Raw genomic sequence first — 13,786 nt, 5'->3', positions numbered from 1 at the left:
TCTTATAAATTGTTGATTGTATAAGGAATTAAAGTAGAATCCAAAAAAGTGGGATGGGGTCATACCTGTAACTTTGAGGCCACGATGGGTTTAAGGAACTAGGTTTTCTTTGATGTTGAGGGTTATCGTCAGAATAATTTGAAAATTCTGAATCATTCCCATCGTCTTCACCTCTAATGGAGTCCTTGTCTCCTTCCTTGAAATTGAGCACAAGTCTAAAACAAAAGAAATATGATGAAATTGAACACAGGGCCTAAATTCTTTGAGAAATTTTCAGAATTCAATGAAGAACCATACATGTTCAACAGAAAAATCATAAATCAAAACCTATATATTATCAAAAAATTGGACCTGATGAGAAGAGGAAAAAGGAAGAAGTGTACCTGATGAGAAGGGGAAGGAGACTTCAAAAAATTGGAACAGATGAGAAGAGGGCCGTCGACGATTGGTTGTTGCGGGAGAAAAAAATTGGCGTTGAAGTAGGAGAAGAAACGATGGAGTCGCTGATTTCTTCCTTTGGTAGGGCAAGGGTATAATTGGAAACCCTTCTCCCTTTCTTCCTCCTTTCTCAGTCAGTCGATTTTTTCCATCTTACCCGATTAGATTAAGCTTTCCGAGTCAGATACACAAATTTAGTTCATCAAACGTCTTTATCTGACCGGGTCATCAAAAAAAGTCGTTGATGTCTGAGATTCGATACCTTGAACCAAGAAATCCCTAAATCTCTATGAGATAGGAGCGCCGACACCTCGATCGATTTTGTTGAGAAGCATCGAGCATAACACTAAATCTTTTGGGAGTCGCAGTCGCATGCCAGGAGAAGTGAATGTGATGTTGCAGTGGTCTGTTAGAGATAGACAGAAAGGAGGGACATGGATGAAGGAAAAGGGTGGCCTGGTGGTTCTAGGCCAAAAAACCTTTGATCAATTTCATGGCCTGGTGACCAAAAAACCTTCGATTTCACTAAGAACCGGAACCCTAGTTCCAACAATAATCGATTTTTGGTATTTGATTGAGAGAGAGAGAGAGAGAGAGAAGAACGATTGAAAGAAGGTAGAGGAGAGCTTGGCGGGGTTTTTAATTTTTTCAGAATTTCATTTCCCCCTTTCCCCCACTATTAAAGGATGGAACGCGCGTTCCATTAAAAAATATAAAGCGACGTCCTTAGACGACGCGCATTTTATTATAGGTGCCCTCCGTGTTTTTTTTAGACACTAATTTAAGGGCGCGCAATAATGCGTGTCTTCTATCCTAAAATTTTTTGAAGAGATGACATTTTTCTAAAGTCACTCTCCTTTGCGTAACATAGATCAATGAGCGTCGTATTTTGCACGTCGTAAAAGGCATTTTTTCTAGTAGTGGCCAATACAGAAACATAAGCATAAACAGAACTTACATTCATTATCACTAGTGATTTATATCTCCTTAATCTCTCAGTGTAATGTGACTTCATATCAACACTTGTGATATAAATAAACTGAGTGGGTCAGGTTGGGAAACCTAATGAGTACATAGGGTTTTCAACCCACAATAAATAATTTTATTAACTTTATCAAACCAAACAAACTCGATTACCCGTTCCCGTTATCCTCACTTTACGTCCCTTAAACATCTAACACAAGGTACCTAGTCTAAGGACTTTCATCGGGGTGACAACACACGCTTAAGGGGTTCCTCAACAATTCATGTCAAATAAGGCAACCATGTGGGGGATGGAGTGCTGCTGGTGAGCACACAGTTCAAATAAACACCTACAGGTTGCAAGCCTACTAGCGTTCCACTGGACTGTCTAGAATAGTCCGTGGTCGTCATCTATACACCGCTAGATGACTGGATCATCAATAACATCTATAACGAGACCTCTCATTATTTTGTTTTGTAACACAGTAACTATTCATCTACCCATGTTTTACCCAACACATTTTGTAGATATAAAATACATGTACAGTTTAAATCATTTAAAACATGTATAAAATCGATCATCCAACATAGATAACAAGTATACAGATAATATGCACACACAGCACGTAATTTATATAAAATACTTCATAACTATGTGTAAGCCGAAAGTAACTATGTACTCACTTGAAAAGGTGGTGATTTCGAACTCAGACAATGCTTCGCTTCTTAAAAAAAATAATTTCCTTCGACGAAACCTAGTATTATTACCACTAGAGTTTAGTCTATTATTCGCCGAGACTAATTAATAGTCTAGCTATTATTACTATTATATAAGCGTTAAACAATACTTATATAACCCATAATAATAGCCCAAGTACTTATTATAAGTTCCTAATACCGTTACTATAATTAAATAAAAGCCATATTAAAAATAGCGTAGGCTTAGCTCACTTACAACGGGTTTTATAGAAAACCGGGCTTTGCTAGGAGCAGCCCGAGCCGAAAATCTCTTCTTCTCGGAGCCGCCGAGCACTTCGGGGCTTCCGCCTCGTGCTAGGGAGGTTCCCTAGGCTTTTCGGGGGTTTCGGGGCTAGAGAGAGGTTTTAGAGAGGGAGTAAAGAGAACAAAGAATAAGAAAGGTGTGAATAAAATGAGGGTGGGAGAGGTCCTATTTGTAGGGTGAAAAATGGCTGAACTTGGTGCCACATGTCACCATCTAGTGACAAGACTTGGGGAGAAAGCAATGACCAAGATTGTCTCACATCACCCATTTTCGCACAACACACTTCCGACTTCTAAAATTTGTAACTTTCACATACGACCTCTGTCTTTGATGTTCTTTATATCCACGCGTATGTAAAAATAAGATCGACAACTTTCATTTTGACTACATCAGCTAATTCTCGACCAATCTTAAATTTAACAGTACGAGGAGATTATGTTGTTAAATGTCCGCGTAAAATTCATAACTTCTACATACGGACTCTGTTTTCGTCTGTCTTTTTACCCTTTGAGTTCCTATTAATGAGATCTCCAATTTTCATTTCGGTCGCATAGGCCAAAAACCGCTCTATGTAAAATTCGAGTTTCGGGCTGTGCACTGCTAAGCCAAATCTTAGAAAATTCATAACTTCCTCATACGAAGTCAGATTTGGGCATTCTTTTTTTTAACGTATACTACAACTTTTGTTTAGATTTCTAAGTCTAAAAATGTATCCATCGTAAATTCACTATTTATGTCTCCCGGTGTCATGCCGGTTTTGCTGTAAAACTTCGACGGACCATAACTTCTTCGTTATAACTCGGATTTCGGCGATTCTTTATATGTACGGAACCCTTCAGACGTATTCTACAACTTGGTTAAGATTATTTATTTCAAATAATCTTTTTTCGTAAAGTCGTTTTCGACCCCTATTATCTCTAAATTGACTAGCCCGGATCTACGGGCGTTATAAAAATTACCCAAGATCAAGCAAGGATGAAGACTAGGATTTTTATGAGGTGAAAGAGGGTTTGCGGAAAATACGGTTATAGATGCGTAAATATGAAGGAAACCCTAACAGATCATGGACATTGGCAGCAGCAGCTCTTATGTCGTGAGCCTCTGAGTCTCACGTCGTGAGACCATTCCAGAACAAAAGTTTTCATATGACCCATCTCACTTCGTGAGCCTCTATGTCTCATGTCTTGAGGCTTATTGTAACACCCAAAGTTTGGAAAGCCAAGAAAAGAAAGAAAACCCCAATTTTAAGGGGAGACTCGGCGAGTCCAAGGAGGGACTCGGCGAGTCCGAGCGGGATCCGGGTTGAGGTGTAAGCGACCGACTCGGCGAGTCGGCCAAGGTGACTCGGCGAGTCTGGTCTGAGCAAGGAAAACCCTAAATCCGGGACTTGGAGCTTATTTAAACGTCTCATTCTCTCCCGTAGGGTTCCTTTACTGCCTCTCTAGCACATAACACTAAACCCTAGCCGCCATAATCGTTTTGGAGCAAGATCTACCCTTAGTGAAGCTTTTAGAGCTTGAGAGAGAAGTTAGTCTTTGTGGAGCAAGAAGGGGGCCTTGGATCTAGAGTTGGTGGAACATTTCTGAGCATTTAAGGGTAATAAATCGTTACCTTCCCTCTTTTGTTTAATAGATCAACCTTGGCTATGTGATTTGGGGATTTTATGCCATGCTTAAGAACTATTTCGAGTTAGAAGCCTAGATATGAAATTGCTACTTCAGATCTGAGTGTATCTTGGCCTAGAAAGTCATAAAGCATCTGTTCTTGGGTTGATAGTGAAGCCTCTTTGTCTTAAACCCTAGTTTGGATTGTTTTAAGCCTAGATCTCTTGATCTACACGTAAAGTTTGCCACTTTACGTGGGGGATAGACCTTAGAAGTATAGATCTATGAGTTGGAAGCCCTGTTTGGCTCGAAAAGCCACTGCATGGATTAAGGACTGAATAGACTCGGCGAGTCCTTCGAGTGGAATCGGCGAGTAGCTTGAAGATGAGGAGGAACTCGACGAGTGGGATGAACAGCTCGTCGAGTCGGATGAAGTTAGGCATGAACTCGGCGAGTTGGAAGAACAACTCGACGAGTTGGTTGAAGATTGCCTTGGGCTCAGCGAGTCTATTCTTGGACTCAGTGAGTCAGGTCGCGAAACCCCAAACCCTTCGAGTTGAAACTCAAATCCGTGAGTCGGGTGGAGACTCAGCGAGTTGGACAGGTTAGGACTCGGGAATAGTTGACTCGGCGAGTCATGGACTGACTCGGCGAGTCGAGTCGCGAATAGAAAGACCCTAAGCATATGAACTCGGCGAGTTATTAGGTGGACTCGGCTAGTAGGGTTGACCTGAAAGGTTGACTTTGACCAGGATTTTGACCTTGACTAGAGTTGACCTAGTTGACCTTTGGAGGTCAATTGGACTAAGTGTTATATTGACATTGGTAGCTCGAGGAGCTAGTGAAGCAGCAGTTCAGAGTCAGAGGTCAAGCAGCAGTCAAAAGGATTAGCAGCATCAGCTCAGCAGTCTCAGGTGAGTTTCCTTCCAATAGGAACGGGTCTAAGGCCACAATGCCGGCCCGTTTAGCTAGTAGTAGTTTCCGGATTTTGATCTGATGCAGTAGTTAGTATGTTTGATGTCTTCGTGGCTCAGACAGAATTTATGTGTTATGTGTTCCGGGCTACGGCCCGATGTAGTATGTAGTATATGTGTGTTCATGCTAGTTGATATGTTTATGATATTTTCTGTTCAGTTAGCCCGGACTTCGGTCCGATGCAGGGGAAAAGGTCCCAGTTAGTCCGGACTTCGGTCCGATGCAGGGGGCAAGGCCCCAGTTAGCCCGGACTTCGGTTCGATGCAGGGGACAAGGTCCCAGTTAGTCCGGACTTCGGTCCGATGTAGGGGGCATGGCCCCAGTTAGCCCGGACTTCGGTCCGATGCAGGGGAAAAGGTCCCAGTTAGTCCGGACTTCGGTCCGATGTAGGGGGCAAGGCCGCAGTTAGCCCGGACTTTGGTCCGATGTAGTGGGCAAGGCCTAGTATGTGCTTTATATGTTATTGCATGGTATGTGGTAGATTAGGGGAGCTCACTAAGCTCCGTGCTTACGGTTTTCAGTTTTGGTTTCAGGTACTCGGTTTTCAAAAGAGGAGCTCGGGAAGATTGCAGTGCACACACCATAGTCCGTTAGCCTGGGAATGTTTGACTCTGATAATGATATTATGTTTTGAATCAATACTCGAAAATTTTGTTATGACTTATGATATAGTTTTTATAAATATAATTTAGTAATGTTTTTAAAGAAATTTTTAGTGTGATTTTTGGGTCGTTTCAAGTTGGTATCAGAGCCTTGGTTTGAGGGATTCGGGCGCACTCCCGAGTTTGTCTGAACTCAAACTAAGGAAGTGGTATAGAGTTTTCAAAAGAAAAACCATGGTTACAAAAGGATTTTGAGAAAAGAAAACAATTTTAGAAAAGTCTAAAGAAAAGAGTTTCAGAAAAAGCAAAAAGAGTTTTGAAAAGAGAAAAGGGTGTGGTGCATGCAATCAGCCGAGCTCAAGTAAGTACTCCCAAATTCCCCTACAAGTTATGTTATGATTATCAGTTCCAGTTTCAGTTTCAGTTTCAGCTTCAGTTTCAGTAGAATAGCATGCTAGAATAGGACTAAGGATCTAGGATGATGCCTTATGTGCCTGCTTTATGTGTTTCAGCTTGATAAGAATTTCATGCTAGTAATGAGTAGACAGTAGTAGGATAGCCTGTGTAGGTTATGCCTGATAGTATGAGCTTAGCATTGTATGCTAGTATAGTTTCTTGTTATGAGAATAGTTTTGCTTGAGTATGTTTCCTTTATCCGAATGTTGCTTGCTTCGTGCTTTGTGGGACTCTGAGTGATGGGAGTTAGCCATTAGGTGAATACGTCACACCACATGTGATCAGGGTTGAATAATCTCAGAGTGCTGGATTTGGCCCTATTACGCAGCTCTTGTTTGAGTCCAACCGTTGTAGGGACGAGTCTTTTACTTGAAGGATTATCTGAGCCTCGTCACATGTGATGGTATTCAGGTGGTGGCTAATTGGCATTACAAGGAGGCCTTCAGCAGCTAAGGACTGTTTCGGTAGAGTCATAGGTTCCCAAGGGCAAGCCTAGGATGAGAGTAGCAGAGATCTGTAGAAGAGTAAAGGGGACTTGGTGGAGTTAAGGTGACTCTTGAGGAAAGTACGGATAGATGCGGAAGGTAGTATGGGCCCGTACTACTGAAAGCAGAGGATCCGTACTCGATTCAAGAGGGGCCAAGGCAAAAAACAGGGAACTAGTAGAGTGTGTGAGAGATTCCGCAGCAGTAGTGTGTAAATTGATCAGGAATTGTTATATTTTTAGCATGGTGACATTGCGCGAGCTACCAGTTAGCAGTTCAGGCGTCGAGGAGGGATCTGGCTCGGGCTTTGGAGCCGGGCAGCTTGATGATCAGATGAGGGATTTCATTTCCGCAGAGATCATGCGCAACATCATTGATCAGACTCCAGTGATTTTCGGTTCGGTTAGAGAGGCCATTGTGGAGCTCATGGACAGTCATCTTGAGGCCTTTAAGGCCGGGATAGTTTCAGGACAGATTGGGGCTCGTCTAGATCCCGATTCTTATGGAGTTTGGGGATCCATTAGGGAAGGAGATCCCATTTCTAGTTTTTGCCATCAGGGGACAGGAGTGAGTGGGGCACCCTGTCTCCAAGAGAGAATCTGTATGATTGGATAGTTGAGGAAGTTTCGCGAGCCATTCGCAAGGATCTGCCCGACATGGTCATGAGGATCACTGATAGATTGATCGAGAGGCTCCAGGATCAGACAGCTGTTGTTCAGTCAACGGGCAGGGAGTCGGAAAGGAAGCGGAAAACGGATGAGACTCAGGTAGCCATAGGTTCGGGTAAGAGGCTCAAGGATTCGGAATGAGGATCCTGAGAACGGTTAGCAAGAGATGTTTTCGTATTAGTAACCAGTGACAGAGTCAGCATGCAGGATGGTGTAGATTCAGGAGTTGGGAGTTTGGAAACTTCCCAACAATAGCTTCTTGTATCCAGATTAGTAGACGGTTGGTTTGGGAACCAAGCCGAAGAGTTGCTCGACGAAGCGCTAAGTATATAAAGGATATAAGATGTCGAGGATGATGCAGTATTCAAAGACTGAGGGCTGGTTTTGAGAAATCAGGATGAGGAATCACTAGCGGGACTAGGGATAGTCAGGATGTCCTCGGGATAGTAGTAGAGTGTTGTAAGTCTGTGGGGGTAGCCGTAGCATTCACTAGCAGTCAGATAGTAGTAGTAGTGTTGTAAGTCTGCGGGGGTAGCCGTAGCATTCACTAGCAGTCAGGTAGTAGTAGTTGTGTTGTAAGTCTGCGGGGGTAGCCGTAGCATTCACTAGCAGCCAGATAGTATTAGAGAGTTGTAAGTCCGCGAGCGTAGCCGCAGCCTTTATCAGATTGGTAGGTAGCATGAGCGCGTTGTTGGACGTGGGAAAGCAGTAAGTACCCACCAGTTCGGGTGCAGTAGCGAGGATATGGGAATCCACGGGTTAGATTTCGGATTTCCAAGTATTTTAGTTATGGTTAAGTCGGCAATTTGTCAGTAGATCGTCACCTTAGTTATGAGATCAGAGTAGTAGTGGACCGTTGGGGTTCGCGTATGTTAAGGGCTACCGTCAGTCTGGGAGCCATTATATTGTTAGTCGTGGAATTGATGATGTCAGGATGGGAAGTAAGGACCTGATCGGTGGATCGGGAGGTTGTTAAAGTTTCAGTGTCAGGATGACTGGGGGAAACTAGTTCCAGAGGAAGATCTCATTTAGAAGTTGTGGGAAGCAACCATTCAGCCAGTTCAGTGATTCAGTTAGTTCAGTGGTTCAGCCAGTTCAGTGATTCAGTCAGTTCAGTGTTTCAGTCAGTTCAGTGTGTTTCAGCCAGTTCAGCGTTTCAGCCAGTTCAGTGTTTCAGGTAGTTTAGTGTTCCAAGCAGTTCAGTATTGCAGGCAACTCAGCGTTTCAGATACTTCCAATATGAGTAGCAGAGTCGATAGAACAATTATAAATAGTCGAGGAATCTTGCGGAGTCGCTGGGAGCGACTAGGAGATTGCGATGGAGTATAGTGACCGGTAGGAGTCCGGTAACTCGGATATTGACAGAATAGTTGGACCAGGGAGGTCTCAATGCATCCGGTAGGCGGATGAGGGGTAACAGAATTCTCAGTCGGAGGAAGTAACGTTAAGAAAATTATGGAAAAGAGAAGGATCCAGTATGTACCAACAGTAGTGACCAGCACTGTAAGTGGATGGAGTGATGGGCAAAAGGGGGTGTTAGATTTCCCAGGCAGAGAGTTGGAGGCAGTTCGCAGGACAGTTGGTCATAGCAAACTTCGAGGAAGATGTTTATTTTAAGTGGGGGAGAGTTGTAACACCCAAAGTTTGGAAAGCCAAGAAAAGAAAGAAAACCCCAATTTTAAGGGGAGAATCGGCGAGTCCAAGGAGGGACTCGGCGAGTCCGAGCGGGATCCGGGTTGAGGTGTAAGCGACCGACTCGGCGAGTCGGCCAAGGTGACTCGGCGAGTCTGGTCTGAGCAAGGAAAACCCTAAATCCAGGACATGGAGCTTATTTAAACGTCTCATTCTCTCCCCTAGGGTTCCTTTACTGCCTCTCTAGCACATAACACTAAACCCTAGCCGCCATAATCGTTTTGGAGCAAGATCTACCCTTAGTTAAGCTTTTGGAGCTTGAGAGAGAAGTTAGTCTTTGTGGAGCAAGAAGGGGGCCTTGGATCCAGAGTTGGTGGAACATTTCTGAGCAATTAAGGGTAATAAATCGTTACCTTCCCTCTTTTATTTAATAGATCAACCTTGGCTATGTGATTTGGGGATTTTATGCCATGCTTAAGAACTATTTCGAGTTAGAAGCCTAGATCTGAAATTTCTACTTCAGATCTGAGTGTATCTTGGCCTAGAAAGTCATAAAGCATTTGTTCTTGGGTTGATAGTGAAGCCTCTTTGTCTTAAACCCTAGTTTGGATTGTTTTAAGCCTAGATCTCTTGATCTACACGTAAAGTTTGCCACCTTACGTGGGGGATAGGCCTTAGAAGTATGGATCTATGAGTTGGAAGCCCTGTTTGGCTCGAAAATCCACTGCATGGATTAAGGACTGAATAGACTCGGCGAGTCCTTCGAGTGGACTCGGCGAGTAGCTTGAAGATGAGGAGGAACTCGACGAGTGGGATGAACAGCTCGTCGAGACGGATGAAGTTAGGCATGAACTCGGCGAGTTGGAAGAACAACTCGACGAGTTGGTTGAAGATTGCCTTGGGCTCGGCAAGTCTATTCTTGGACTCGGCGAGTCAGGTCGCGAAACCCCAAACCCTTCGAGTTGAAACTCGAATCAGTGAGTCGGGTGGAGACTCAGCGAGTTGGACAGCTCAGGACTCGGGAATAGTTGACTCGGCGAGTCATGGACTGACTCGGCGAATCGAGTCGCGAATAGAAAGACCCTGAGCATATGAACTTGGCGAGTTATTAGGTGGACTCGGCGAGTAGGGTTGACCTGAAAGGTTGACTTTGACCAAGATTTTGACCTTGACTAGAGTTGACCTAGTTGACCTTTGGAGGTCAGTTGGACTAAGTGTTATATTGACATTGGTAGCTCGAGGAGCTAGTGGAGCAGCAGTTCGGAATCAGAGGTCAAGTAGCAGTCAAAAGGATTAGCAGCATCAGTTCAGCAGTCTCAGGTGAGTTTCCTTCCAATAGGAACGGGTCTAAGGCCACAATGCCGGCCCGTTTAGCTAGTAGTAGTTTCCGGATTTTGATCTGATGCAGTAGTTAGTATGTTTGATGCCTTCGTGGCTCAGACAGGATTTATGTGTTATGTGTTTCGGGCTACGGCCCGATGTAGTATGTAGTATATGTGTGTTCATGCTAGTTGATATGTTTATGATATGTTCTGTTCAGTTAGCCCGGACTTCGGTCCGATGCAGGGGACAAGGTCCAGTTAGTCCGGACTTCGGTCCGATGCAGGGGCAAGGCCCCAGTTAGCCCGGACTTCGGTCCGATGCAGGGGACAAGGTCCCAGTTAGTCCGGACTTCGGTCCGATGCAGGGGGCAAGGCCCCAGTTAGCCCGGACTTCGGTCCGATGCAGGGGACAAGGTCCCAGTTAGTCCGGACTTCGGTCTGATGCAGGGGGCAAGGCCCCAGTTAGCCCGGACTTCGGTCCGATGCAGGGGACAAGGTCCCAGTTAGTCCGGACTTCTGTCCGATGCAGGGGGCAAGGCCCCAGTTAGCCCGGACATCGGTCCGATGCAGGGGACAAGGTCCCAGTTAGTCCGGACTTCGGTCCGATGCAGGGGCAAGGCCCCAGTTAGCCCGGACTTCGGTCCGATGCAGGGGACAAGGTCCCAGTTAGTCCGGACTTCGGTCCGATGCAGGGGACAAGGCCCCAGTTAGCCCAGACATCGGTCCGATGCAGGGGACAAGGTCCCAGTTAGTCTGGACTTCGGTCCGATGCAGGGGGCATGGCCCCAGTTAGCCCGGACTTCGGTCCGATGCAGGGGACAAGGTCCCAGTTAGTCCGGACTTCGGTCCGATGCAGGGGGCAAGGCCCCAGTTATCCCGGACTTCGGTCCGATGCAGTGGGCAAGGCCTAGTATGTGCTTTATATGTTATTGCATGGTATGTGGTAGATTGGGGGAGCTCACTAAGCTTCGTGCTTACGGTTTTCAGTTTTGATTTCAGGTACTCGGTTTTCAAAAGAGGAGCTCGGGAAGATTGCAGTGCACACACCATAGTCCGTTAGCCTGGGAATGTTTGAATCTGATAATGATATTATGTTTTGAATCAATACTCGAAAATTTTGTTATGACTTATGATACAGTTTTTATAAATATAATTTAGTAATGTTTTTAAAGAAATTTTTAGTGTGATTTTTGGGTCGTTTCACTTATTTTCTTCTAAAATCCATCCATTTGACTCGTTGAAACCCTAATTCGATTCATTGGTGGTGTTGGTCGTGGTGATTGAGAATGAAATTGTTGTGACATTTGGAATGACGAATAGTAGGAAGGAACACCACCTACAAATATTTGATTTTGTTGTGGCATTTGTGGTTGGTAAGGTGGTGGTGACGCTGGATCATAACCGAAGAGTGCAATTAGGTTGGAAGAGTTCAAAACATTTTGGTTGTTTGACGTTGTGAGAGTAAATTGGTTGTGAATTGTGTGGATTAAAGAGGTGATATGTGTGTGTATTTTATAACGTGGTTTTGGGTTTTAAAAAAAATGCAAAAATGCCCCCAACGATGGTATAGCTAACATCTATATTGGGTGAAACGTTCAAATTCTTCATCGGTAGAAAGTCATTGTTGCCAGAAAAACCACTGGCAAAAAATGGGTTAAGGGCCGGTGTTCACCAACGATAAAACATGTATTAAACCGTTTAGCCTTAGCACAGTAGTTGCTACCATACATGTGCATACGCACCCTTTAAGATATGGAGGCACATGCCCCCAATGCCAATTCCATTACCTTATATTTTGTATTAGAAAAATGGTCTTAAAAACATTATTATTATAGATGCCATTAACGCAACTTGTGAAAAAAAGAAATCTATCTATATCTATATCTATCTATATATTTTATGACAGATACATTTTTACTCAAACCATATTCATTTGAAACCTCCTATTTAAATGAATAACACTCAAAAGTCTCTTTATAATGATTAACAATTCAAAGGTTTTGTAACTTATATAATATGTTTAATAAACAATTAATGGATAGTCTACTATATAAAGATCAATCTCTTTGAGTAGACATACAAATACAAATCACATACAAAATTCACAAAGAAAACAAGTTTAAAGGTTTTTGTATTTGTTTGAGGGCTTTAGACCATTTTTCGAGCCACGTTATTATGTTGGAGTTTTTAATTTCTAAGTTTGTTATATATTAATTCTTTTTAATAATTTTCTTGGTTTAACTATTCTTTTAAAAATATCATTGTATGTTTTGGTTGAAATTTTAATGTAAATTAGTTTAGATTCATGTTATCGATCATATGTTATGAAAGTTGATATAGATAATATTTAATTAACTAGTGTATATATGTTTGTATGTTTGTGTTGCTTCAAAACAATAATTAATTAAAAGTTATGGATATTTCATATTATCCATATTATTCATGTAAGTCTTTTTTAAAATTTAATTTTCTTACTTATCACCTTATATTTTAATATATGTTTAACATTATAATTATAATAATAAGTGTTTTTTAAAAGTTTGTTTCGCTTATTAATAATAATAAGTTATTTTAAAATTAATGAACAATAAGTATAAATAATAAAATGAAATTATAAAAATCATGGATATGTCATATCCTATCATTTTATTAATTGTCTATCCTGTCACTTTATTAATTACTGTATGTTTCGCATTTTAATAATAATATTAAGTGTTTCTTAAAAGTCTCTTTTAAGAAATCACCGGGAAAAAAACATTACATTTCCTTGAAAGCAATGCGATGGTCTCACAATCAATCTTGATTATAAAATTGAAGGATAAATAGCTTTAAAGAACTTTGTACAATAAAAGTCATAGTTTTCGTAAAATAAAACAGCTTGAATAGGGTTAAAAATATGGTTGTAATATTTGAAAATTTCACTTTGGCATTTTATTACATGATGGGTGGTGAAGTTGGCATTTAATTTCAATTTGTAGAAGGCATGCTTGAAACCCATCATTTGCTAACCATAACCAATAAACCCATTTGTAAGTGTTCAATACTCACATTTAATAAAAATCAAAATTAGATTGTTCTAAATTCTCATAGTTTATGGTGCAAATGGCTTCAAGAATTGTATTCTTCAAAATGATTTGATGGTCTAATTCAGCAACCAAAATGAAATATAGCTAGTCCACAAAGTTGAGCCCAATACCTTTCTAATCTTGCGCGTCCGGTATCACAGCAGCAAAATCCATCGATAGCCTCCTCCTTGGCTCCTTCTCCTAACTTCGATAATAATTGTACACAAATCTCGTTCTTTCCCCTCCCATGTATTGCTCTTTCTTCACCAACGATCCACACCTCTGTTTTTCTCCCACCTTACTGGATTTTCCCTGCTGCAGCAACAGCGACTGGTGGTAGTGGTGAGGATTGTTCAGCGACAGCAGCAAGCGGCGGCGCTTGCTCCGGCGTCTTCCGTTGTTTTCGTTTGCTTTGTTGCCGGCGAGCACGAAGGGAATGTTAGAAATTAAAATCTTAAGAATATAAAATTTTTAAATTTTAATAATCATAACAACAATTATAAATAACCTTAAACCTAGGCTTGACAATTGTGTTATGTTCGGGTTGGCGTTTTGCGGGTTGGCGGGTCAAAA

The sequence above is a fragment of the Lactuca sativa genome, chromosome 8 (genome assembly GCF_002870075.4).
Source record: "Lactuca sativa cultivar Salinas chromosome 8, Lsat_Salinas_v11, whole genome shotgun sequence".
Classification (NCBI taxonomy): domain Eukaryota; kingdom Viridiplantae; phylum Streptophyta; class Magnoliopsida; order Asterales; family Asteraceae; genus Lactuca; species Lactuca sativa.
Note: the sequence above shows the minus strand (reverse complement) of the source record.